Source organism: Pinus tabuliformis, chromosome 3_1 (assembly GCF_031772625.1).
Source record: "Pinus tabuliformis cultivar Carrire ecotype Pingquan chromosome 3_1, CPIR1, whole genome shotgun sequence".
In the NCBI taxonomy this organism is placed as follows: Eukaryota; Viridiplantae; Streptophyta; class Pinopsida; order Pinales; family Pinaceae; genus Pinus; species Pinus tabuliformis.
Genome location: NC_142301.1, coordinates 932,514,998 through 932,539,738, shown reverse-complemented (window position 1 = coordinate 932,539,738; position 24,741 = coordinate 932,514,998). Strand labels below are relative to the sequence as shown.

Genomic DNA, 24,741 nt, shown 5'->3' with positions numbered 1-24,741 from the left:
ATCATGTTGTTGGAGTAAATTCCTACAGAGGAATAGGATGCAGACATCTTGACTAAAGGACTATCAAGAGGAAAATTCGAGTTCCATAGAGGCAGGATTGGGGTATCTAATAATCCCTTTCTTGTTGAGAGGGAGTGTTGAAAATGCAATAAGAAAATCCTAATTTAATTTTTTCCTTGAATTAAATTAGGAATAAAATTGTAATTCCACATCACAAGACAACTTGTACAAGTTAACTAAGTTAAATTGACTTAGTTGGCTCAATTAATTCGAGTTGAGGGTCTAACTTGAGTCATGTAGAGTGTCTCCTACATTATAGGAGCCCTGGTTGAGTTTATTTTGAGTTGTAATTAATTAATTCAGTTTAATTGAGTTAAAAGTTAAACTAGTTGCAACTTATGGAGGAACTACTAGGAGTTTAGATAGTGGGGTGTTGCTTCATGGGTTCAACTAGTTAACAGATGATTCACTCATAAATAAATCATGCATGTCAGATATGAGAGTTACCCAGTTGGGATTGAAGTTCAGGGACAATGTACTATAAGTTGTATAATCATCTGAATTATACAGGTGGTGCATGTAGCCATAGGAAAGACCAAAGAGGATTGCGCAATTCATATTGAGGAATTTCCCTAATTAATAGGGGGATAATTCCCAAGGAAACACCACAAGGAAATAGGGACTTGGGCAAGCCAAAATTTGGTTATTGTATTGGGCTTGCCTAGAAAGTAGTGAGATAGATAGAGATAGTGCAGAGGTTGTTCAGGCTTGAGAAAAACATTATAATCTTCTCATATTTTCTAACTAATGTAATATATAGATAGAATGAGTTTTTAGCCGTGGATTTCCCCAGGAAATCATTGTGTAATGTGTTGATTGATTTCTTTCTCTTGTATGATTTGTGATTTCACGATTGTTTAATTGTTTCCACTGATGAGTAGAGTAGATTAAAGTCTATTGTTTTAGTAAATTACAATTAACAGTTTGAATCTACAAGGAATTTCTACATTTATTGGGATATATTCCTCCCACCATCCTTTGATATTCTCAATAAAAGCAGGGTGTTCTGATGAGAAGGCGTCAAATCTAAAAGGCGTATTTTTGGGGGTACCTACCAACTGTATCATTAATATCACTGGCCAATGGTCAGACCCCCCACAAGGAAGGATATTTGCTGTCGCATCTACCTCTCTCATCAGTAAATCTTCCGAGATTAAAAACCTGTCAATCTTGGACATAAATTGATGTTTCCATCACCCTTTTTTACTCTAAGTGAAGCATCCATTCACAGTTTCCATGTCAATGAGGTTGACCGCCTCAATGAATTTCTTGAATGCTTTAGCATCTTTGTCTACTCTTCTTTGGCCCCCTTTCAACTTCTCCAATAGAGAGGTTATCATATTGAAGTCTCCCCCAAAACCTAAAGAAAATGCCCTTTCTTGATATTTTTCTTACTCAAGTCTTGAAGGAGCTTAATCTTCTCCTCAGTTCTTTGAGCCCCATAAACATATGTAAACACCATTATGCTAGGAGTCGCTATTACTTGCATTTATAGCGATAAGTATGATCTAGTTGCTTCCAAGTCTAGTAAGATCAAGGATTGGGGGTTCTAGTAGATCACCAATCCCCCTGCCGAGACCTAGGGTTCTACCTCCAATTTATCATACTTTCTCCCTAATCTGCTACTTAGCTCCTTTATTTTATCTACAACGAATTTTGGCTCTTGCAAAAAAAAATCAAGTTGTTCCATTTGAATATTTTTTTGTAGTAGACATTGTTTCTTAAGTTTTTACTACCTCTTATATTCCATGATAAAACTTTCATGATTTAACTGCGGTTTAGAGTGGGCGAGCATAATGCTCTCATCTTACCTGAATTTATTAGCATAAATCCCAACTCCTTGAGGGAGACACTATTCGACTTCCTCCCTATTTTTTGATGGCTCTTCCGTGGTGCTAAAAATGTTTGAGATCCCATTACTTTCACTCCTAACTCATATTTTTTTGGATGAAGTATTTTCTGCCCCCTTAATCTTGTTTCTTCTCTCATCATGTATAGATATTGGATTCTATCTATTTGATCCACATTTATTGCTTCTATCCCCTGTTTTCTTGCCTGTTCCACTATATCCTGGAGATCAATTCCCTCCTACTCGATTATCTCCTGTAATTCTAGATCTTATGTTCCTAATACGCTTGGGGTCATTTCCGCATCTCCATCAAAGTCTTTGGGTAGATATAGGATATCTCATTGCTGTTCAAACTCCTTGTTCGACTGTAGCCTTTCTTCCTCTCTTCCTTCTCTTTTTTCCTCACTGTCCTCTTTTTCCCCTCCTTGTTCCTCTATGTTTTACTCATCTAGGACTTCAAAGCTGTTTCTCTGAGCTTTTCTTTCCCCCTGATTTCGTTGTTGTTGTCTTCTATTAGGTTTTCCCCTCGGAGTGGGTATGACAAAACCGTCTGCATCCTTTCGGTCTGTCTCTTTTTTTTGTTCCTCCATTTTTCTTAAAGGGAATTCCCTTATCAAGTGTCCATGTTCATGACATATTCTGCATCTGAAAGGGATTTGTTCATAATCCATTGGTTGTAACCAAAATTCATCACGGAAATCTAGTTTGACAGCTTTAGGTAATGCCCTAGAGACATTCGTTTCAACACAGATTTTTTCATATGCTGTGTATCTTCCTTGTAAAGTTTCTTTTGATATTTTAATAATTTTCTGAGAGAATATCCTATCATATTTAGAGTTGTAGGGATCCAATAGTCAAGGGGAAGGAAATACAACTTGACCCAAACTGGGACGCATGTAAAGGTTTCTTTCTTCGGGTGAAATTATCCATCCATGGCCTCATGCATAAACCAATTGATGCAAAAAAATAAGGACCACCATCAAAGATTCGATCTTTGTCTTCCATATTGGAAAACACCACCGTAAAAAAGCCTTTAGACCCTAGATGTAACTCTATTTCTCCTCGTGGTTTCCAATGATGTTTAATCCAATCACACAAGGCTTTTTCTGTGGGCCAAAGACCCATAAACTTTTATATGACAACATATGACCTCATGTGTTCCTTGAATGCCTGGGTCTCGGGATCGATGATCAATGTCATTGGGATCACCATTGTTTTTGGCTTACATGACCCCGTGGAGCCTTTTGACTTCTGATGTTGCTGCTGGTCCATTTGCTTTCCTGTTGGGTCCCTGTCATCATTTATTCTCTATCCTTTCCCACCTACTTCTGCCAAACCTTGGACATTCTCTGACAAAAAATCTGCATATGCACCAAAGCCCATCATGAGCCCCTTTCCTTTGTCCATTACCACATTCTGATAGGTGGAGCACCGCTCCCTCCTCTAAAAGCCATCCGCGTAAAATCCTATCTACTGCTACTTAGAAACCCTTTCTTCTCCCTCTTGAAAATATCGTATGAAATTTATTCCCAATATCATGTCTTATAAATACCACATGTATATGATAATTCTTTTAATTAATGAGTTTAATTAAAAGGCAAAAGAGAACATAACTAGTTTTGAGATAAATATCAACCTTTGATTCGTGAATACTGTAACACCTTCCAGGGTAAATGTGCATATAAACAACATAATAAGAACATAAATACAATAAACATATGAGACATCAAAATCCATATATACATCAATACATTTTCACATTTAAATCAAGGGAATGAATTTTTTAATTAATAAACTCAATGAACCAACCAGTGATGGGACTACCATGTTCCACCCGACCATAGATTGGCTGAGCCAAGTCTCTCTTCAGCCAATCACCCCTGTGCCATATTCCAAGCATGAATGTGGTATCTTAGAGAACACATCAATCAAAACTCATCCCAGGCTTCCAAAGGCCACCCACCTCAACCCATCAAACAATGATTCCAACTCACGGTCAGACATCACCAAAAACCATCATCAGATTGGTCGCCATCCAAGCCTTCTAGGGCTTCCAGAGTGTTTGTCCAACCAAGGCCTCCAAAAATATTAACTCAACCAACAACTTATACAGGGCTTCAAGAGCGTTTGTCCAACCAAGGCTTCCAAAATTAGTAACTCAACCCACAACATATACAAGGCTTCCAAAGTGTTTGTCCAACCAAGGCTTCCAGGACTAGTAACTCAACCTGCTAAGGGCTTCTAGAGAATTTTTCCAACCAGGGCTTCTAGGACTAGTAACTCAACCCACCAAGGGCTTCTAGAGAATTTGTCCAACCAGGGCTTCCAGGACTAGTAACTCAACCCAAGCTGTTACAGGTCTTCCAGAGCGTTTGTCCAACCAGAGCTTCTAGGACTAGTAACTCAACCCAAGCTATTACATGGCTTCTAGAGTATTTGTTCAACTAGGGCTTCCAAGACTAATAACTCAACCCAAGCTAACGAAACATGAGAACCAACCAAAAAAAAGAAATGCAAGTAAACCCATAATCACCATGACTATCCAGGAAATGGAAAGGCTAGGCAATCCGCTGTCAATCCTGGCCATCCTCCATGCCAATGACAAATCATAACCAAGAAACCACATGGATGTGCCATGCATGCCAAAACTAGTGAAGAAATCATACATGCAACTCAGTACCTGCAAATAATTTGATGTAGCTGCTGATGCCGATGCCCTCTTGTGCTTTCCTTCTCTTCCTTTGCCTTCTTGCTCTAAGAATCCAAGTATGCCACACCCTCCAAGAGTGCTCCAAGAAAACTCTAAGTATCCAAGAGTATGAGAGAGAGAGAGAATAATGAGAGAGATCCCAAAACTGAACTGGCAAAAATTCACACTGAAAGGAAGAAGCTTGCTAACTTATCCTTAGAAGCCTCTTTATGTATGAGGCCTCTATTTTCTTCATTTTCCTTTATTTTCCTTCATTTTCCTCCTCACATGCAACCTGTGACCTTTCACCTCCTTTTTCTTATAATTTCCATGATTTTCATAAATAAATGTGCCAAAATACCTTTTTTCCTCTTTAATGCCTTAGCCATTGCCTTTGCCATTGCCTTTGCCAATTTCCTTAACCATAAACAACCAATTGAACACCCACTAGGATGTCCCGCCCACCATTCAGATTGGAATACGTGTCCCATCATCCATGGTATTTATATATTTTTACATGGAATTTTCACCAGGGCTGTTATAGAACCCTCACCCTTGGGGGAACACCGTCCTTGGTGTTTAATGACACCTATAACCAACATGACTACTGAAAACAAAACATACTTCCCATGGAGCTTTATAACATATCTCATTGCAGTATTTACAATGAATGACTTGCTCAAAAGCAAAACATCATGACAACATGACCAGATAAAACCATACCACATATTGGAGCTTTATAACATAGCTCATTACGGTATTTACAATGATATACACATATACACATCTACACATATACACATTTTCTTAACAAAAAAATAAAGGATATGATGCCCGTATCAATCAACAAGGGAATCCAGAGGCTCACACCTCAACCCTCAAAGTAATACCATAATTCACCTCCTTCCCAAGAAGTCCAGAATCCACAACAAGGTCAAATATGCATCCAATGTCCAATGCTATAATCCTGCGCCACTTGTCCTCTCAGTGAACAGTTACTAGCTCATTGTTCCAGGGTGCACTCCCAATGTACATCTGATTCCATGTGGAAATACTAATGACCAAACCAAATCCATCCATGACCTTCCCTTCTTTGCTACACAGTCCCTCAGGAATTCGGTCACCCCTTTCGTGCATTCACTCACCTTCCAAGTTCCGCTTCCACCCCCATCCTAGGTAGTCCATCCCTTAGCAAGTCTTCCTCGCATCAGAAGATACAAAAGCTAAGGCATATACTTGCCTCAACACATAATACCAGTCATATCATGCTCATGGAAATCAATGGACACTATTGGGTACCAGTGTCCCATAATGGCCCTTCTCTTGAATACTTTACTGGCATGCTACTGCATGTTCCAATTTCTTTGTTGTTGCTGCCAATTATTGCAGTCGATTTCAATCACCCAATTGGGAATTTCATGCATTCATGTACCAAGCACATAACTTCCATTAGATTTAAAATAAATTGAAATAAATTCACATCATACCTCATTGGTAGCTCATCAATAAGGTATATTTGCAATCTTGTTCGCTTCCTGTCACAAAAGGTCAAACTAACATATTTGACCAAATCAACATGTATAAAGATATCACATAAAGTTAGCTCAAAACATGGCCATAAAAATCATAAATTATATGTAACCATCATAAACCAAAATCATAAATCATAAACTAGAATCATAGATCATAAATCAAAATCATAGATCATAAACCAGAATCATAATTCACATGTAATCATCATATACCAGAATCATAAGTCACATGCATGATAAAACTAAAATACAATACTAATACCTATCCTTCATCAATCCTTGCTTCTGCCTTTTTTCTTTTGTATAGACACTAGATTGGTTGCCACACCTAGCAAACACCTAGTGCCTTCTCCTCTACTAAGTGCACATATGCACAATGCGCATCACACACATATAACCACACCTGACACACAAATCTATGCAATACATGCACCTACACCTGACAAACAACGCATACATCTACAACCAGTGTACAACACACCGCATCCATCTATACCCAATGTGCAATACCACCCAATACATGTACCTACTGATCCGAATTGGATCCATGAAGAATTGTTAAAAGAACCATGGCTGTATCAGGTCAGGACAAACTTCTAAGAATTGAGAACAGTGATAAAAAAACACCTCTGAACTAGTGGCAGTGGCAGCCAGCGTGGAGCAATGAGGACCTCGGTCAAAGCACGTTGACCGAGGCCCATGGAGACTGCGCGGGAGGCCAATTTAGCCCCTGGGAGGCCCAGATCAGGAAATAGAGGAGGTTTTTGATGCTAATCGTGCATTGCTGGGTGAAAACCCTCAAAATGGAGAAGCCCCAAGCACTCGGTCGCATGGAAGAGCCAAGAACCATGGGGAAAAGGCTAAAGCTAAAAGGCGGGACTTGCTCTGAAACTGACGGTATTAATCGGGGTCTCCTTGAGTAGTAAGAGGAATTGGTGGAATTGGAGCGATCCCACTTAGCGCCTGACTCGTGGCGAGTGGAGGAGAGAGAAAATTGCCGCTCATCGCGCGTTAACGGTCGACCAAGTCAACCGCGTGAAATGAGCAGATGGCGTTAGATCTAGGGGATCCAAATCGGACGGTTGAAATCGTGCCCGACGGCAAGATCAGATTTAACGAGGGAATAAGCTACAATTCAGAAGAAATTGAGGTTTGCTTTGACCACGACGGTGGAGGAAGACTCATTCCATGACATAATCGAATAATTGAACTGACGAAGCAGGCTGGTGCAGTTTATAGGAGGACATGTGGCCACTCCTTGTGAGCTTGGTGATGACGCCGAATAGGGAACTCCAAGCGCAGTTGCAAAAGGCGATTCGATGGAGGTGGAAGAGGAACTGAATAGCCATGGGCTTGGATGGCCTTAAAGCCATGAACACAGAATAGAAGACACGGAGAGTAAGAAGACAGAAGACAGAGAAGCGAAGAAGACAATGAAGCAAAAGTAGTAAGAAGACAGAGGGCCAAGCTGACCAGAGGCAGCGTCGAGCACCAGAGAGCTTGAGAGATTCAAGCCATCCCTGAGAGGATCTGTCAAAACAGAGAGGTCAAAGAGCTGGTAGGCAATAGAGTATGTGCACTCCAGTGGCTTTGGGAATCCAAGAACTACCCTGCCAAGAGAATCTACTTCAGGTGACTCATATTGAGCCCCTGCATTGTAATTCTCTGCTTAAGACATAATAAAATAAGGCCACCACTGAGAGCTGGCTGGAGGTGTAGCCCTGGAGGATAGGGTGAATTCCTTATTAATTCCTTGTGTTCTTGTATTTGCTTACTGTATTTCTCTGCTGTCTTTCCATTTCAAGTGTCTGTGTATTTGCAATCTGATCGATCTGTTACCTAAATAACATAGAAACACACACCAGCACATGAGTCTATAATACCTTTTTTCAATACATCTTTAACTGAGGTCACTCATAGGGTGATTATTAGATCAAGTGGTATCAGAGTTTTAGGGTGTAAGGTTAGACAAGCTTGTGTTGGTCTAGCTGTTGAATGCTTACTAGATCAAAGCTCAAATTAGGAGGAGGAGAGTTTGTCAAAACTAACCCTGAAATTGGGAGAGTCTATCCTCGGAAGACAATTTCAGAAGAAGGTTATGTAGGGCCAAACCCTCAATTCATAGAAAGTTTCCTAGCTATAAATTCTATGGTAGAAGAAATGTATGGGGACTTTAGAAAGCATAAGGATGAGGTATCATCAGGTTCTAAACAAGACAAGGAAGAAGATGAGTCTTATTCCCATGACCACTCAAAAGGAAAAGGGAAAGAGGAAAGCTTTCTCACACCTCCTAATAGCCCTGTGCATAATAAGAAAGCATCGTTGATCAAGCTAGATGTTAAATTTGATTTGCCTATATATGATGGAGAGCTAAATGCTGAAAAGTTGGACAATTGGATTAGACAAATTGATGTGTATTGCAGAGTACAGAACATCGACTTAGACAAGAGCAAGATTCAGCTGGCAAGCCTACGCCTAGGAGGCACTGCCTTGGTTTGGTGGGAAGGTAGAGCTCAAGATGATATGAAAAGACATGGCAAGACTATCTCTATCTGGAGTGAATTTGTTTCTGCAATCAAAAAGTAGTTCTATCCATTGGCCTACATGCAACAAGCCATGATGAGTTGGAAAACTCTTCAATAGTTGAAAAGGCGAAGTGTGCAAGGGCATAATCAGGAATTTAGAAAGAGAGAATTGATTCTAGGGATCTCATTAGACTCACCAGAAACTCTTTTGAAGTACATTGGTGGTCTACACAACTACATGAGGCATACCATCTCATGTTTAATCCCACTAGTATAGATGAGGTATCTATACAAGCTACTCATCTAGAAGCTAGAGGAAAGAATGGAAATCCAGAAGTTGGGGGACCATCCCAACCCACTATAAGCAAGAGAAATGAGAAAAGAAAGTAGAAGTGGAAAGCAAGGAAAGCTAACATTTCACAAAAAAGCAAAGCTTCATGCACTCACTGTAAAAAGGATGGGCATGATGATGAGCATTGTTGGATTCTGCATCTAGAGCTAAGACCTAAGAAGTCCGAGGGCAAGAAGAAGAAGACTGCTACAGCTATTCAAAAATATTTGGGGTTAGACTCGGGAGATGAAACAACTATTGTAGCCACAGGTATAAAAGGTAAGAGTTTTGAAGCACCTACTAGTAATTCTGCTCAATCTGTTATTGATGAAGAAAATGAGAGAAAAAGACATGAGCTTTTCCATATTTGAGTTATTTCCAAACATCAAAAGATTGATAGTCTGTTTGATAGTGGCTCACAAGTAAATTTAATTTCTGAAGCAATTGTAAAGAAATCGGGATTAGCAACTACACCTCATAAGAAACCATACCCATTAGGATGGTTGAATGATAAAGCACAACTACAAGTGACTAGACAGTGCAAACTCAAGTTTTCTTTTGGGTCAACATTTGTAGATGAGGTGGAGTTAGACATAATTCCTTTGGATATATGTGGAATTGTTTTAGGAAGCCATTACTTGTATGATAGAAAGGCTATTTTCTATAGAGTTGAGAACAAGTATCTACTTGTCAAAGATGGAATCGAATACTTTGTAAGAGCTCATAAGCTCAAGAATAATTATACTCTCATAAACTCAGGGAAGATGAAAAGAATGATAAATTCATGCAAACAATTCTTATTGATGGTTATAAAGGAAAAGAAACTTGATAAAACCAATGTATTTGAGGGCTGTAATGCTGAACAACAAGCTGATATAGAAAAGGTTGTTTCAGAGTATGATGTCTTATTTCAAGAACCTAAAGGTCTGCCACCCAAAAAGGGAATAGTACATGATATTATTTTGTAGCAAGATGTTCCATTACCTAACATTGCAATGTAAATGTTGTCTGCTTTAGAGAATGATAAAATCAAGAAGTAGGGGTAGGAGTTGCTCGAGAAGGGATTCATCAGGCCTAGCACATCACCATTTGGATCACCAATCATTTTGTTGAGAAAGAAATATGGCTCGTGGAGAATGTGTATTGATTACCAAGCACTAAATAAGATAACAATAAAAAAACGTTATCCCCTTCCTCGCATAGATGATCTTTTAGATCAATTGAAGGAAGCTATTTATTTCACCAAGCTGGACTTGCACAATGGATACCATTAGGTCAAAGTAGCAGAACATGATGCATGGAAGAATACTTTCAAAACAAAGCAGGGATTGTATGAGTGGATGGTTATGCCTTTTGGCTTGACCAATGCTCCTGCTACTTTCATGCGATTAATGAATGATGTACTCAGACCTTTTCTTGATGATTTTGTTATTGTGTACCTGGATGACATTCTGATTTTTAGTAAAACATGGGAAGAACACTTAAAGAATGTTAAGTAGACATCAGATGTTTTGAAAAGAGAAAAAATTTATGTTAAACTCTCAAAATGTGAATTTGGAAAAACATCTCTAAACTACTTGGGTCATATAGTAGGGGGTGGTGAATTGAAAATAGATCCCTCTAAAGTGGTAGTCATTGTAAACTGGCCTAAACCCAAGTCTGCTACAGAAGTGAGAAGCTTCTTAGGAGCAGCACAATATTGGAGGAAGTTCATTTCTAACTTTTCCTCAATTGTAGCTCCCTTACATGCTTTAACAGGATTGAACAAGGTGTTTCAGTGGGGAGGCAAACATCAGAAAGCCTTCAACACCTTGAAAGAAAAGATTAGTACAACACCTGTACTAGCACTGCCTGATCTACAAAGACCATTTGAGATCCAAACTGATGCCAGTGACTATGCCATGGGAGCAGTGTTGACTCAGCACAATAAACCCATATGTTATCATTCTGAGACTTTTAATCCTGCAGTAGTTAACTATCCTACATATGATAAAGAATTGTATGCATTAGTTCAGAGTGTGAAAAAGTGGAAACATTACTTAATCGACAAAGAGACAGTAATACATACTGATCATCAACCACTTCAATATTTGCACTCCCAAACTAAGTTGCAACAATCAAGACATTACAGATGGATGGGTTTTCTACAATAGTTTCATTTAGTCATCAAATATAAAAAGGGCATACATAACAAAGTTGCAGACATGTTATCTAGACCCATTATAAATGCATCTACTATACTTAAGCATAATTCTATACTACATGAAACCTACATTGAATAATATGCTCAGGATATGGACTTTAAATATGTATATGCAACTTTGAGTCGAGGCAAAAGAGTAGAAGAATTGGATTATCATGTGAAGGACCGACTCTTATACCATTATGGGAAACTCTGCATTCCACAAACTGGGAGAGTAAAGATAATTAGGGAAGCACACACTTCTTTGATATCAGGTCATTTTGGGGTAAGTAAAACAATTGCACAACTGCAAAGGGTTTGTTATTGGCCGAAAATGAATGAGACAGTTTCTAGATATGTAAGAGGGTGTGTTATGTGTGCTAAAAGCAAGCCCAGCAACAGAAAACTAGGCTTGTACACTCCATTGCTAGTTCCTTCTCACCCTTGGGAAAGTGTTTCCATGGATTTTGTTGGAGGACTGCCTAAATCTAGGAAAGGTCATGATTATCTATATGTTGTTGTGGATAGGTTCAGCAAAATGTGTATTTTCATACCTTGTAATAAATAGATTACAGCTGAATAGACTGCAAAATTATTCTTTGAACATGTATGGGTTCATTTTGGACTACCCACTTCTATTGTATCTGATCGAGACACCCGATTTGTGGGGAAATTTTGGTCAAGTTTGTGGGAACTAATGGACACCAAACTGAAGAAAAGCACAATTTTCATCCACAAACTGATGGCCAGACAGAAGTAGTTAACAAGACAATGATCCAGTTACTGAGAGGATATTGCAGCAAACATCCTAAGCTTTGGGATGAACACTTTTGTTATGTGCAACATGCTTACAAAAAAGCAAAACATTCTTCTACACAGAGATCTCCTTTTGAGACCTGTTTTGGTTTCACCCCAAGGTCTCCTTTGGATTTTGTCTTTGGTAAAGATACCAAGGTTGATGAACACAGTGATGTGGACAAGACAACTAGGTTCATTGAACATATCTAGGAGATCCACCAGGCAGTACAAGAACAACTGGAAAAGAGCCAAGCCAAGTACAAGGCTAGGCATGACAAGCATCAGATGGAGCATAACTTCCAAGATGGTGACCAGGTTTGGCTGTATATTAGCAGGAACAGGATGCAAGGTGAAGGTAAAAAGCTAAAGCCTATCAGGTATGGACCCTTTAGGATACTTGAGAAGATTGGTGAAAATGCTTTTCGCCTTGAACTACCAGCTTACATGCACATCTACTCAGTCGTAAATGCAGATTGCTTGAGATTGTTTGAACCTTCGATGATTGAGGACCCTGAAGGGCAAAGTCAATTGCCTTCTATTGATGACCTGCTACCTGAATATCTTAATGAATTGCAGGAAGACATAGTGTTGGACAAGAAGGTGAGGACAATGCGCAAGGGAGATGTGGAGTACCTCAGGATTGGGCTCAAAGGTTCAAAGCCAAGCAATGCAAAGTGGATTGGGATTGCGCTAGTGAGAAAACAATACCCTCACTTAGTCGATGCTTGAAAACCAAATTTTGGTGGTCTAAAAGCTTTTCAGTGGGAAGGCCGTGATCTGAATCAGATCCATGAAGAATTGTTAAAAGAACCATGGCTATACCAGGTCGGGACAAACTTCTAAGAATTGAGAACAACGATCGAAAAACACTTCTGAACCAGTGGCAGTGGCAGCCAGCGTGGAGCGACGAGGACCTCGGTCAAAGTGCGTTGACCGAGGCCCATGGAGACTGTGCGGGAGGCGAAATTAGCCCCTGGGAGGCCCAGATCGGGAAACAGAGGAGGTTTTTGATGTGCGATTAGCACTTGGGCAAAAACCCTCAAAATGGAGAAGCCTCGAGCACTCGGTCGCATGGAAGAGCCGAGAACCATGGGGAAAAGGCTAAAGCTAAAAGGCAGGACCCGCTCTGAAACCGGCGGTATTGATTGGGGGCTCCTTGAGTGGTAAGCGGAATTGGTGAAATTGGAGTGATCCCACTCAGCGCCCGACGCGTGGCGAGCAGAGGAGAGAGAAAACCAGCACTCATCACATGCTAACGGTCGAGTAAGTCAACCGCGCAAAATGAGCAGATGGTGTTGGATCTGGGGGATCTAGATCGAATGGTTGACATCATGCCCGACGACAAGACTGGATTTAACGAGGGAATAAGCCACGATTCAGAAGAATTTGAGGTCCGCTTTGACCACCATGGTGTAGGAAGACTCATTCCACGATGTAACCGAAGAATTGAACTGACGAAGCAGGCTAGTGTAGTTTACAGGAGGACATGTGGCCACTCCCTGTGAGCTTGGTGATGACGCCGAACAGGGAACTCCAAGCGCAGCTGTAGAAGGTGATTCGATGGAGGTGGAAGAGGAATTGAACAACCATGGGCTCGAATGGCCTTAAAGCCATGAACACAGAACAAAAGACACGGAGAGTAAGAAGACAGAAGACAAAGTAGCGAAGAAGACAGTGAAGCAAAAGTAGTAAGAAGAGAGAGGGCTGAGTTGACCAGAGGTAGAGTCGAGCACCGGAGAGCTTGAGAGATTCAAGCCATCCCTGAGAGGATCTGTTAGACTAGAGAGGTCAAAGAGCTAGTAGGCAACAGAGTCTGTGCACTCCAGTGGCTTGGGGAATCCAAGAACCACCCTGCCAAGAAAATTTGTTTCAGGTGACTCATATTGAGCCCCTGCATTGTAATTCTCTACTTAAGACACAATAAAATAAGGCCACCACTGAGAGCTAGACCGGAGATGTAGCCCTGGAGGATAGGGTGAACTCCTTATTAATTTCTTGTGTTCTTGTATTTGCTTACTGTATTTCTTTGCTGTCTTTCCATTTCAAGCGTCTGTGTATTTGCAATCTGATCGATCTGTTGCCTAAATAACATAGATACACACACTAGCACATGAGTCTGTAATACCTTTATTCAATACATCTTTAATTGATGTCACTCATAGGGTGATTATCAGATCACCTACACAGAGTACAACACAACGAGTACACACGCCGTAATACCATGACTACTTGATGCACATACATAATACCACATGCCCTCAACACAGCATGTACGACATGCACATAATACCACACATGCACAAGTACCATATGTGCAACATGTACACATTACTACAGGTACACTGCACCACCTGAACAACGTGTGCACATCATCACACCATGTACACCATGTACACCACACCACTTGTACAACATGTACACAATACCACATGTACAAAGTACCACACACATGACATGTATGCAACACCACATGTACATTGTTCCACATGCAAGACATGTACACAACACCACCTGCACACAACGCCACTTGTACAACATGTACACAACACCACATACACACATCACCATCCATACAATCATGCACACCACACCATATGTACATAGCACCACATGTACAACATGCACACAACACCACTTGTACATAGCATTGCACTCCCAACATGTACATAACATTATCTGTACACGACACTGCATATCCATCATGCACAGAGCACCATATACACACACGTTGCATATACGTCATGAAGACAGTACAATATGCATACAACACCCCATATGCAATATTCGCACAACCCTATTTGTACCATCCTATACATAACATTTCATAAATAACATGTACACATGCTATGTATACACAACACCACAAGTGCACACATCATAGATGCAACATGTACAACATATACAACATATGCATAACAATAGTACCACACATCCAGAACCACACTGACTCTACCAAGCAACCCTGCTTCCAGTGTCTTATCCATGCTTGTCTTAGCATGCCGCAGACCACGCTGCTTTCATTCTGTTGGTGTATCCTTTGGTATAACATGTCCACAACATAGTCATAATATAATCACATAATATCAAGTCATAACCACATGATATTGACCTCATATATTTGTCATGACTACTCTTCCCACTTGATTCCTCATGAACCAGGAACCTCTTCATACCATTTAGTTGCGTAAGTAACTATTCCTTCACAAGAATGATCCCTGACAATGCCTATCAAACAGTGACATAGATAGATAGATATATACATATATAATCATTAGCATAAAACAATCATCACCTTGTCAGACAACGACATACATACATTCATGTATACATATATAAACATCAACATAATCATGATCATAACATAATTACTAGATAACATAAGGTCTAGGTTAAGAGAAATTCCTTTATTCATGCAACACATGCACAACATTGAGAACAACGGTTCCCAACATAACCAAGGCATATGATGCCTCAAATCCATTTACTTTACCTTTTTTTGTTACCTTTCTCATGACTATACTGCTACCATCCATTTACCACAATGGACCCATCCAGTCCAACCGAATGTCATAGCCTTATCTTCCGTTGCGCTTACTCATGCACTGAGCTTAATCTAAATCTTACATTGCCTTTCGATTATCACATAGATCTCCCCAAGCTCCATCAAATTTCCTCTTTCCCAACCAATTCCCAAGACTCAAAACAATAAAAGAGAAGACAAGAAAAAACCAAGAAGAAGACCACGAAAACCCATAACGATATGACACTACAACAAAGTGGCAAGGCCTTGCACCAGACATAAAGAAAACAGCAAATCAAGCTCAAAAGACCAAAACCACAAGACTGACACCATGACTCAAATACCAATGGTTCCCACGGAAAGCTCAACCTCAACCATCTTCAAGATTTCATGGCAACCTGTCTTGCCATGCAACTCCCTGCATCATGCTACCATAAACACATAATTGACAATGTATAATTAAGCATAATAATACACAAGTTACCTCATCTAATTGTGCCAAGCACACTTATTGCAATTGAATACATCCACACCATCTCTCAAGGGACTCTAATCCTTTAACATATCCACATGTAGCTAAAGACTAGCTAATATACATGTCAAGTGCATGTTCATGAATATAGCACATATCCACATAATGTCAGAAAAAATCAAGGTTAAGAAGACTTCATGTGTGTAAAGAACTCATTCGTTCAAAATTAGGGTTTCCAAACATAGCTAAAGGAATTCTTGCCCAATTCCTTTCTTTTACCTTTTTACCTTATTGGAATCGAGGCTTACTATATGCTGTCACACCACCCAACTGTTAGTTATATAGACACATCAACTATTTCCTTGTCATGATAATACCAAGCATGTTACCCTACAACTGCTCAGACATGTCAGCCACATGTTCCAAATATCAAGATAATCATATCTATTAATTTGAAATCAACCATTACCAAGACTAACAATCATGTCATAATCTATAGTCAACTCATAGTCATCAGTCATAATACTACAACTACCACCTACTATACTCAAGTACATACCAACTGTCTCAACACATATATTTTATTACAATCATCTTAAAACAAGATCATTTGAACACATACTCATATTATGCAATTCATCAAACATTCATACCATGTTAAATAAATCAACTAGATGACATAATAAACAATCAAGCACCAAATATATGACATAAGCAACTGATACCTTAATGTATCTCAGGGGAGGTGATCTTGTCTGCACAATCAATCTAGTTAGCACAATATAACTTTAAAACACATCATCTTAAGCACTCATAAGATCATGATATCCTTAAAAATATATAACTAACATGTTCACATAATAAACCCATAAACATATGCAAATTCAATCTAGATTAGTATGACACCATCTCACAAATATGTCGGTTCATACCTCAATATCGCAACCATAACCATCTACATATGTCAAACCATGTTAATGCAATACATATAACATCAAGAACTTCAAGGCAATGAACATAACCATCACGCATATGACCTATCCAAATTATAACATCAATATCTCAATGAAATGACCATAATAATCAATTTAATAAAATATAACAATAATAAGCTATATATCATACTCATCAAAAACATACAACATAATCATCAGGTTATCTAATATAAAACAACAATAGCAATGCATACAACTACATGTTACTATCATTCTTGACTATCTGATACATGTGCATATAACCACACTAATCATCTAACATCTATCATGAATGTAACCATAACATCAAATACATGTTCATAAACCTAATGTATATAACCCTAATGCATATAATAATCCTTAACTTACATACCTGCATGCCAAACATACACTACCTATATGACGATCTGCTCTTATCCCAAAGTCTAATGCTGCAACCTCATTATGATGATTTGCATCCCTTGCTCTATCTCAACTAGCTCATTAACATCATAACAAACAATAGCATCATGATGACCTAAATTGCTTACAATGAATTCACAAGTCATGTTTGACCTACTATACATATAATCATAGTCATGACCATACACGCATAACAAAAACCATTACTCCATTGTACACATTGCCACATACCAAAAAAAATATGCATAAGAAATGCCAAATCAACTACACCTACGCATAAACGCATGTAGTCAAACATAAGCGATCAATTCTTGTAATCAACCTACAAGACTGATACATGTAATCAAAATATTAAAAAATGTAAGCTAAGATACAAAGATGTAAGTAGGTATCATCAAATCAACATGTAAGGGACATATAATTCATACACAGTCAGTCACATGTTCCAAACATCAATACATTGTGTCTATTAATTTGAAATCAACATTCACCAATACTAACAACCTATAAGCATACCCCCTTACTATCCATGGTACACACTAAGGTAGAAGGAGGAAGCTACTATAATAGCCCAATCTCCAATGTCCGATTATGGAAATGGGATCTCCAAAGCTCTATTAAATCTAACCACATTTGAATAGAAATTGATTTTTATTTCTCATACATTTGTATGAGAAGAAGTAAAAAACATTGCACTTATTCCACTTATAACATAATAACTAAAAACATGCCACTTTTCCATTTCCTTACATGCAACTTTTCAAATTCATTGCATGCAACCTTTCAAATTCCCTACATGCAACTCTTCAAATTCTTTGCATGCAAATAGGAATAGATCAGCTAAATCCATATTATCATACAACAATACTTATCCCATAAAAAGAAAATAACATTTTCTTCAAACAATTACCATACTTTTACATTTTTCTTCAAACAACTACTATACTATTACATTTGCATGTAAGCATTTCTTCAAACAATTTACATGCAAACTAATATAGCAAAATATTTGCATACAAGTAAGCATATATCAACTACAACAATACTATTACACCTCAATACTATCCCCAACCACAAACAACATACTCATTGGGGTATTTTATCAAACAGTTTGTATGCAATTAATCTTTGAACCATTTAAGCATTTCATCAAACACTTTGCATGCAAATTAATATAGCGAATGATTTAATGCATATATCCTAAATTGTAGTAGTAAAAGTTATGGAAACTAAATCATATTATCAGTGGTATTTTCCCTCACTATGATTCAAGTTTCAACTTCTGAGATTTCATAGATGAAAAGTTATAACAAAAATACCAGAAAGCTCGACTTCCACTGGTCATATATCCTAAAATATAGCGAATAAATGTCAGAAATTTTTTGATATTACTGGGATTTCCCTTCATTGTGGAGAAAATTTCAACTCCTGAGAGTGCAGATAAGAAAAGTTACAACAAAATGTCAGAAGTGACCCGTTTGAGGCCTAATTTTAGGAGCATTCAGAAGGCTTGAGTTCCTCTACTCATATCTCCTAAAATATTGCGACCAAATATTTTAAATTTCTACCACATAATAAGTGGTATTTCCCCTCAATGTGGACAAATTTTCAGCTTCTGAAAGCCTACAGAAGATGAGTTATTGGAGAAATTCCAACATGACCTATTTAAAAGTGCATTCAAGAAGGTCATCTTCCTTAGATCATAATTGCTAAAGTATTGTGAATCAAAATATGAAAATTTTACCACATTATCAGTGGGATTTACCTTCAATATGGAAAAATTTTCAACTTTTGATATGCTACAAAAAAAATATTATGACGGATATGTCAGAAAGGTATAAAATTTAACCTTTGTTCTTCATTTCACCCATGATAGAGCCCATCCATTCCAAGTATTTGAACCATGCTCTGATACCACTCTATAACACCTTCCAGGGTAAATATGCATATAAACAATATAATAGGAATAAAAATACAATAAACATATCATCCATCAAAATCCATATATACATCAGTACATTTGCACATTTAAATCAAGGAAATGAATTTTCTCATTAATAAATGTAATGAACCAACCGGTGATGGGACTACTACGTTCCACCCGACCATAGACTGGATGAGCCAAATCTCTCTTCATCCAATCACCCCCTGCCATGTTCCAAGCATGAATGTGAGATCTCATAGAACACATCAATCAAAACTCATCTAGGGCTTCCAAAGGCCACCCACCTCAACCCATCAAATAGTGATTCCACTTCACGATAGGACATCAACAAAAACCATCATCAAATTGGTCTCCATCCAAGCCTTCTAGGGCTTCTAGAGTGTTTTTCCAACCAAGGCTTCCAGAATTAGTAACTCAATCCACATATTATATAGGGCTTCCAAAGTGTTTGTCCAACCAAGGCTTCCAGGACTAGTAACTCAACCCACCAAGGGCTTCCAAATAATTTGTCCAACTAGGGCTTCTAGGCCTAGTAACTCAACCCAAGTTGTTATAGGGCTTCCAAAGCATTTGTCTAACCAGGGCTTCTAGGACTAGTTACTCAACCCAAGCTATTATAGGGCTTCCAGAGCGTTTGTTCAAACAAGGTTTCAAAACTAATAACTCAATCCAAGCTAAGGAAACATGAGAACCAACCAAAACAAAGAAATGAAAGTAACCCACAATCACCATGACTATCCAGGAAATGGCAAGTCTAGGAAATCCACTGTCAATTCCGGCCATCCTCTATGTCAATGACATATCATAACCAAGAAACCACATGCATGTGCCATGCATGCCAAAAATAGTGAAGAAATCATACATGAAACTTATTACCTGCAAGCAATCTGATGTAGCTGCTGATGCTCATGCCCTCTTGTGCTTTCCTTTTCTTACTTTGCCTTCTTGCTCCAAGAATCTAAGTATGCCACACCTCCAAGAGTGCTCCAAGAAAACTCTAAGTATCTAAGAGTATGAGAGAAAGAGAGAATAATAAGAGAGCTCCCAAAACTAAACTGACAAAAGATTCACACTAAAAGGAAGAAGCTTGCCAACTGATTCTTAAAAGCCTTTTTATGTATGAGGCCTCTATTTTCTTCATTTTCCATTATTTTCCTTCATTTTCTTCCTCACATGCAACTTGTGACCTTTCACCCTTTTTTCTCCTAATTTCCATTATGTTCATAAATAAATGTGCCAAAATACCTTTTTGCCTCTTTAATGCCTTAGCAATTGCCTGCCAATTTCCTTAACCATAAACAACCAAATGAACACCCACTAGGATGTCCTACCCACCATTCAGCTTGGAATACCATTATAAAATTATTTTATTCACGTAAAATTCCATTAATACATTTCCTTATTTATAAAAAGGAATAAAACTATTTTATTAGATTAAAGTGATATAAAAATAGAACAAAAAACTATTTTGATATCTCAACGCTCGCATTAATATTAATATTCAAACTTTGTATTAATTCCTTAGATTTTTTATATAATTAACTTCACAAGTTTGAGTAATCCACTCATATTTATGTGGTTAAACTATTTGATATCTTACCAAAAAGCAGCACACCATCATGCGAAACTCAAAATTAACTTAAATCTTTTGTTACATCACAATGGTTTATAGGAGTTATAAATGGGATTCCAAACGGATATATATATATATATATAAAATGCTGTCCAGTTTTCATAGTTACAAACAGTTACCAAATTCTCAGGGTGACAGACGCTTTTAATGGACCACGAGACTTTACTTATGTCCAAAGCAATGCCGTGTAAGTCGGCCCACGATCGAGTGCAGCCCAGAGAGTCTCCGTTATAGTTATGTTTATAAATGGTAACATTGTGGCCATTTACGATCGCATCTTTTCATCCTGCTCTCATCGCCCTTCCTGATATCGAGCAGCTTTTTTCTGATAAATATTGTCTGATAAATATCGAGCAGTTTTTTTCTGATAGATATTGTCTGATAAATATCGATCAGCTTTTTTCTTCTTCTTTGCTTCTGGCACCAATAGCATTGTCTGATAAATATCGAGAAGGATTTGTCATGGCGGAGTGGATGATGAGCAGCGAGGACGAGGATTTGATGAGCGGCGATGAAGAGGATTTGATGAGCGGCGATGAGGAGGATTTGATGGAGGAAAATGAAGTCTACGTAGAAGATGTTTCAGCTACCTCCATCCCTGACGGCGCACAGAACATCAACATCAGGCTCATCTCTCAACAAACTTTATTGCCGTCACAGAGGGAGGATTTACGTAAGGTAATGGATATCCTTGTTGTAAAAGAACAGTTTGCTCGCACACTCTTGATTCATTATCGCTGGGATTTTGCGAGATTATTTGATGCATTTGTAGGGAGGGGGAATGCCTGGTTATTTTCCCAAGCGGGGGTCGCTATTAGACCGGAATCCACAAATTCCCTCTTTGTTACCATATGCATTGTCTGTGCAGAGCAAGATTTGAAGGAAGAGGACACCACAATGATGAATTGTGGTCACACTTTCTGCAATGTGTGTTGGACGAAGCACTTTCTTTTTAAGATAAACCAGGGACAAAGCAAGCGGATTAAGTGCATGGCTCCCGACTGTAATGTCATCTGTGATGAAGACATTATACGAAAGCTAGTCACTGTAAAAGATCCTGGAGCAGCCCAACGCTTCGACCGCTTCCTATTTGAGTCCTACATTGACGACAATGACAAAGTGAAGTGGTGCCCTAGTACTCCCAATTGTGGAAATGCTGTTCGAGTAGAAGGAGATGTTTACTGTGAGTTCCAGTGCACTTGCGGACATCAGTTTTGCTTTAATTGTTTGGCTCAACCACACTCTCCTTGCTCCTGTTCGATTTCGAAGCTTTGGGATAAGAAATGTCAGGACGACTCTCAGACATTAAATTGGATTGCAGTTAATACCAAGTTGTGCCCCAAATGTGGGAAGAACGTGAATAAAGATGGTGGCTGCAACTTGGTGAGCTGCGTATGTGGCCAAAACTTTTGTTGGTTGTGTGGTGGCGCCACTGGAGGTAGACATACCCAAACAAGCATTGATGGGCACAGCTGTGGTCGATATAAAGAAGATGAGGGGAAGGATATTGAGAAGGCAGCACGTGATTTGAAGAGGTACACACATTATTACTCCAGATGGAAAGCTCATAAGGATTCTCTGGAGCTTGAAACAAAGCAAAGGAAATTATTAGAGAAAAATATTTTAGATTTTGAAAGCAAGGAATCCCGTGTTAGTGACTATAGATGGCTACTAAATGCACTGCAAAGGCTGTTTAGATCAAGGCGTGCCCTTGCTTATTCATATGCTTTTGCATTTCACATGTTTGGTGATGACATACTCAGACATATATTGACACCAACACAAAAAGAAATGAAACAGAATCTTTTTGAAGATCAACAGCAGCAGCTAGAGGGAACAGTAGAAAGGCTTTCAAAGATTATTGAGGGGCCTTCTGATCAACTGAGTGTAATGGCCAACCGAACGCAAGTTATTGATCTCACTGGCCTCGTGGATACAATGTGTCGAAGAATGTATGAGTTTATCCAAAATGATTTGGTCCGTGACCTTCACTTGACAGCACATCCCATTGCTACATATAATTCCAAGGGTGTCCACATACTATCTATCTGATACGTAATCGATATCACATAGATTGACACAAACCATTTTTAGTAGCCTTTGTTCTTCTGAACGTCTCTTACATTCATTGTCTTTGGAGTTGTGTTTCATATTAAGTAATACATTGTCTTTGGAGTTGTGTTTCATATTAAGTAATACTAATGGCATTAGTCATATAGTTGAGATCAAGTCAATGGTCGAACGTCTCTTACATTCATTGGTTTTTGGATACCAGGCACACAATCAGAATAGTGTTTGGATGAAATAACGTAGATTCTATATTTTTTTTTTGTTATTAGTTAACTAATATTAATTAACGCATATTCTACATTTTCCCCTCATCCTTTGTTGTGTGCTTTCTATTTAACCTAAAATATCTTTATTAACCCTAGATTTACTAAAGATTAATTGGTATAAAAGCCCCTGCAAACCTCATGTTCAATGGTATTTCTAAAGCTCTTTTATATCATGTGGTTATGGTAGTTTACTCGCCCGTGTAAGAAGATGTAACCCAAAACAATCGATGATGTAACCCAAAACTGTCTCCAAAATGCTTCGATCTTTCCCTTCTTCGTTTGACTTTAGTCTTTTTTTTGTGTTTTTGTGAGCTGATTGGAAGTGTGGTTGAATGCCTTGTATATTTAGCCTTTTCTTTTCTTGGAGCTCAAAGTATCATTGTGAGGCTGACTTGCCATTGCTAGGATGACTGGGCTTCTTGTAAGCCAACTTGGTCTAGGAGGAGGACATTTGACTCTTTTTACTTTAAATAAATCCTTTTTACATGATATAACATGCCCAATAGGGTCTTTAGATATGAAAATGACTTTTTCGAGTTTTTGACTTCTTGAAAATGCCCTAGAAGCACTCAATAGGTACTTGAACTATAAATAAAATGACCTTGAGCATGAAACCCATGCTACGAAATAATAATAATAATTTTTTTTTTCTTTTACAATGAATACATAAAATCAATAGTGCATGAGACATTATGAAAACCAAACCTAATTACATTTTCCAACACAATCTATTGATATGATAATATAGAGTAAGTCTAATGAAATATCTCAAAATGGATCTACATCCTCATCCCATGAATATTTCAACTTTACATCATACAAACTACTTGTCTTTGTGGAAATCTGCCCTAAAGTCTAAAAATTCGGAGCAGGGTATGATGGTAAATGAATTTCCTACATTGTTTGAGAACTTGTTATGGTCTACGTATCATAATATTCTAAGAGAAGATTTCACCTAGAGTGGGATGGAATTCGCAGAGCTTCAATAATCAGAAACTGAAAATTAATTTTTTAACGTCTATAAAATTTCTTACTCCTCTTTTAGAGCTTTCCCACCAGCATAATAACAAACTAAAAATTAAATTTTCATTGAGTTTTATCATATGCTTTACAGCCTTCAAGTAATTAATAACTTAGCTATATCGATTAAATAGAATATCCAATGTGTTGGATTTCAAACAGGTGGAAAACATCCTTTAATAAAAATTCAAAAACCCCTAAAACTCTAATTTTATTTGCTTGGGATCTGGCATGTGAGGGCGATCTGGTAGAGGATTTGTTTTGGCAGCAATGGATCTGTTTCCGGGCTTGAATAATTCATTTCTGGGCTGATTTGTATTTGTATCTTGATCTGAAATGTGGATCCGCAGATCCAACTTCAAGCCCCCCCGGATCTGGTAATACATGGATTATTTATATCAATATGAGTGTTACACGCCATGTACTTCATATAACTTTAGATGTTATGCAACATATCAATATTACCAGCACCG

The 24,741-nt window shown here is 38.3% G+C and overlaps 1 pseudogene; it reads left to right on the top strand.

Annotated features, from left to right (window-relative positions):
- Positions 1–21,158: 21,158 nt before the first annotated feature.
- On the top strand, positions 21,159–22,964 carry LOC149190825 (putative E3 ubiquitin-protein ligase ARI1 pseudogene; annotated as a pseudogene).
- The last annotated feature ends 1,777 nt before the right edge of the window (positions 22,965–24,741 follow it).